The sequence below is a fragment of the Pavona decussata genome, unplaced genomic scaffold, assembly GCF_977016875.1.
Source record: "Pavona decussata unplaced genomic scaffold, jaPavDecu1.1 SCAFFOLD_58, whole genome shotgun sequence".
Classification (NCBI taxonomy): domain Eukaryota; kingdom Metazoa; phylum Cnidaria; class Anthozoa; order Scleractinia; family Agariciidae; genus Pavona; species Pavona decussata.
The window spans coordinates 5,579,899-5,584,977 of record NW_028145480.1 but is presented as its reverse complement, the minus strand read 5'-3'; positions in this window follow the sequence as shown (position 1 = coordinate 5,584,977).

Here is a 5,079-nt window from a genome sequence, read left to right as displayed (position 1 = left end):
TTTGTGCAACTGAGCTACTTGCCAAGTGAAGAACTTCAGTTCCCCAGTCGACTTCTTCCCACTTTTGCGGTAAGTACAAGCATGGCCGCAAGCTCAATGGAAACAGAAGACAAGTCGTTTAGAAACCGGCGTGAGCTAAACAAAAAAGCATATAGGCACCTGTAGAACTGCCCATCCGATATGTCATCTTGTGCTTGTGCTTACTGCATAGAGGAAACTTCCTTGAACGTATTTGACAACAAGGAAGCAGGCTGTAACACTGCTGTAGACTGTCTTGCCACCTTATCTCCGTCCTCTCTCGTTGTTTTCGAATCCTTGTGCTTACCATTTACGCAAACCACCCGGATGGAAATTCTCAGCATAAATACAAAATGATTTAGCTTGTCTTAACAGAAAATGGGTAACATGCAAAATGTATGAACATGAGCTGTAAATCCCAAAAGGAGTAATAAACATACATCACTTTCAGAAGTACTCCAAATGGAATGATATGTACCATTTGATTTTCCAATTGGAATTTCCGGGTTTTCCATGTAATGGAAAATGGTACTATAAATGGTAAGCACCCCATGTGTATCTTTTGTCCGTTTGTTGCCCTTACATTTGTTCGCAAGTTATCTCCCTGACACATACGCCAGGGGTGTTTACCATTTATGCAAACCACCCGAATGGAAATTTTCGGCATAAGTACGAAATGATTTAGCTTCTCTTAGCAGCAGATGGATAACATGCAAAATGTATGAACATCAGCGGAGCTGTAAATCCCAAAAGGAATAATAAAAGTGCATCACTTTGACCAGAAGCCCATAATTTCAGAAGTACTCCAATGGAATGATGCGTACCATTTGATTTTCCAACTGGAATTTCCGAGTTTTCCATGTAAATGGTAAGCACTCCATGTGTATCCTTTGTCCGTTTGTCGCCCTTACATTTGTTCGCAACTTATCTCCCTCACGCATACGCCAGATTTCCTTAGCGGCCTTACCTTGCGAGAGCAGATTGACGCCTTTTCCGCCTTTTGTTTCAGCTGCTACGAAAAGAGTTCGGTTTCGTGACGGGTGAAACAGAAGGCACACTGAAAGCGGTCTGCTCTGGCACGCTAATTAACTCTCCCTTTTCTCATTCAAAGCACACAAAAATCAACAGTCTCGTTCATTGGGTGTTTCCCTTGTAAATTGAGAAGGCCACCCTTCCAATTTACAAAAGAAAAGCCTAGCGAACGAGGATGAAAAATCAATCGGGTCAAAACTGAGCGCGCGCGTTAGTCTGGCAGTTGTATTTACACACGCTTTTTCGGTATATACGATTGTTTTTCTGGTACACGGTACGGCAATCAACAGCCCTGGCATGAGAGTTGTCAATTTCGTATGCCCCTGCTCGCCGCTCATTTAGCCGTGGAGTTCACCTATGCGCGATGACGTCACCGAAAAATACCTACACCCTACTACCGCCCCTGGGACGGGTTGTTCGAAAGCCGATTAACGCTAACCCGCGGGTAAAAGTTAATCAAGGTTTTCATCTCGCTCATTAAAAATGATTTTAAAGGCTCATTTTGAGCTAATGGGAAAGAAAAGTCTAAGGCAAAACTAAGGGACAAAATCTTTTGGACGAATCCTTACAGATTAATAAATATACTCGAATCAAAGTTCATGTTAACCCAGGATTAACGTAATCGGGCTTTGAACAACTGGGCCCTGGGCTTCGCTCGAACGGTTGAGCCGTAAAGGAGCTGTTTTATTCGTCAAGGGGATTTAGAATTCTCTGTTAGGCTGGTTTGACAGTATAAACGAATTTGATATTAATGACAATTGAAAAGTTTGATAGCTACGTGCCACTCAGTAAAAGACATCACAATTAAAGTTGGACGGGAGAAAACTGAATGCAAAAGTTTTAAAAGAAGTCTAACAGTTTCGGGATTTGCCCTGTTTCAGTGGATTTCTGTTTTTAAAATGCGCCCTAAATAGCTTGACTTTTTCAATGCAGTCTAAGGTCTTCTAACGTCCAAGAGTTAAACCAGTTACTCAAACATTTCACGGTCACCGGCGTTTTACTCAGACTGAGTCCGTAAACAATCAATTATTGATACGGCGTTTTCTCTGATGTCCACGAAAGCTGATGCTAATTAATGCGTTCCTTCTATGCAAAAATACACAGTTTACAATGTCAGCTATTGGAGATGCAAATGTCTTTTGCAATGGAGAGGTGATCAAATCAAGGTGTCTCGCTACCTTTTGAAAACTTCTGCTTAGCTTCATTCTGTGGTGTAGTTTTACAAGGGCGAAAAATAGGTCGCAGCCATCGCCCACAATGCCGCGACATATCCGGGACTTTTGTTACGCTCGCTGGCGCTAAATTTGAAATCTCATCACACATAGCACACAAAACAATAAAGAAAGTTGGCAGAAAATACGAAGTAGCGCTTCTAAATTCTTCTTTTATGAGCGTTCTGTTCCGTTTACCAGTTACTATTCATATGGCTTTTGTAGAAGAGATGTTAATAAAGCAAATGTGACCTTCGATATATTTGTAGCTGCTTTAGAAGTATTATTATTTCGTGCTTCAAAAGTAGCTATTTCGGCACTCCGTTTGTATGGGACTAACACTTTTGGACGAAATTTTTGAAGAAATAAGGGGTAAGCACGAAACTATTCATATGGTTATTTTTGTTTGACATGTGAAGATTCCACAGCTGAGTTTTCTCAGGAATCCGACGGTTAGAAGTATTATTTTTTCCTGTTTTTTCCGAGACCTACCCCCACAATTCTGAACTTGCTTGCGAGTTCAACCTTTTCGGTACTCCCACGGGAGTCGAGCTATCGTTTTAAACTTACCGCGAAAGTTCTAATAAATTCATAGCTCCGCCTCCACAAACAATAGTGGGTAAGTCACTGTAATTAAGGATTGAAATGGCGTGTGCCTCGCATGAAAGGTCACTGAAATAGAACTTTAATTACGTAATAACCGGTTACCTGCGCTGCATGCTACTAAATTTCATGACATTTCCTTGATTACTGCAATCGCTATGACCCTTCAGTAGTCATATTGACCACGTGCTGACTAGCTTGTGAGTACAACTCTCTTTAATAAATATGATCGCCTTTAGAATGCAAAAAAAAAAAAAAAAAAAAACTTTCAAAGGCTTTGTTCAAACAAAAGCATTATTTAAATAAGAATACACTGACGCGGGGTACTTTAAATGTTTACCGCTTCAATAGGGTCACTTTCGACTACATTACTCGCTTAAAGTATTTACTGCTTCTGAGTTCTCGAAATGGCTTCTTTACAAGAATTGCAGCGCATTGATCGGGAGCTCTTTTCAGAGCTCACAGAATCCCCGATCAATCCTGCATTCCTACACATGTCAACTCCGTTGATTGGAAAATACGATCCCATGTTTTATTTACAAATAAATGGAGGCACTCTGGCAGATGCGTAAACTCAGTGGAAACCCAGACAAAGTCTTTGAAGCTCTTCAATACAATTTGCCTCAAATTGGGTACAAGCTTTCGTCATCTTTGTTGGCCCGCGTTGGAATCGCCGTAAATAGTAGAGTTGGTTACATCGTGAAGAAGATCCGTAACATATCCGGTGGCAACGAGCGTCGCGCCGTGCGATCTCGTTTTTGGTGCACAAAAAGTTTGATTGACAGCACCTATTTCAACGAAGCGAACACGACGCGAGCCCGAAACAACGAAGCCAGTTACCTGTTACTCCCGTGGGAACAACTCACCATCTTTATGCCTCATTTTGCAAATTTTGGCACCGTAAGTACGTGTCGCGAAAGACAATAGAATTGTTGGCGATGCAGAGAATAAATCAAAGAAGCGTCTTGCTCTTTGCCATCTGGAATGTTAGTGTGAACGGTTCATTTAGCATCAAGGAAAGATAAGTATACTTTAGCTTGCTTTGTACAAACGTTTCTTATGTGCAACAACGTGACGTTAGTTTAATTAAACTAACTGTTTATTGTTTTCACTTGACTCCTGGTGATTCGCTGTCGAAGAATAGTTCTTGTGAGAATTTTGTTGAAAACATTTGACCACATGAACAGCGGAGATTTCTTAGTGAACCACTGAAGCTATCAGGCAACCAGCTAACTGGTTTTAATTTGCCTTTGTTGATTTCCGTTTTCTCGGGATTATTAGTTCACTCTTTGAAAGTACCATACCGATGAAATCGGGACATATCAGTTTGTATTGTTCACAATAGTAGACTAATAGTATATAACTTCTTTCAAAGCGGTGAACGGGCGAGGCGATTGTCAGCGAGGTATTCAGCTCATGCTGTGTCGCGAGCTATTACACAAAACACACAAAAACAAAATCCGCTATAACTTTCTTGTTGCCATTGCTAATTTTTTTTTTTTTTTTGTCAAGCCAAACGCCATAGCAGGAACGTATGATCTTTTGACCTCGAGTTTAAAAAAATCGATCTTGTTCAACTCAGTGTGGCCGCACATGGCTGCAAAAACCGTCTGTCTGTTCCCAAAAATGGAAAGGGATTCTTTACTAGATCCGAGTTCCTAGTAACAAAATGCTATTGGTAATAGCTATGCGTCGTAGAGACCATGAAAAGATGATTCCCTGCTGTCTGTGAATTTTCCTGTGAGAATTTTCTCCACAACCGTTTTGACCCGCAACGGGGATTTCTTTGCAAATCACTGAACCAAACAACTGCCATGGAAGACAAGTTTCTATTACTGCTTTCTTAGCGAATTACTGAACCGAGAAACCGACCAAAGGATATTTATTTCAACTTCCACGGGTGTGTGGCTCATTTATGTAGTTGTTATTTTTCCACAGCATGAAAGTGCCCGGTTAATAAAAAAAAAAGAAAATGTTCGTATTGTTCAGCGTACCTCCGGAGAATCCAGAACATCGGCTTGCGAAGCGATACAAAGATCACAATAAGCCAAGATATACAAAAGCCGTATGCAGTATATAAGAGACCAGTGACCAGAAGACCTAGCTCAGCTGATAGCTACTTCCCAAGTCGATTGCAACGTTTGGGAGTGAGTTTTTGTTAGGTAGTGCAGTTTACTCAATTACAGTGAAGGTAAACAGACTCTACTCCTCTTTA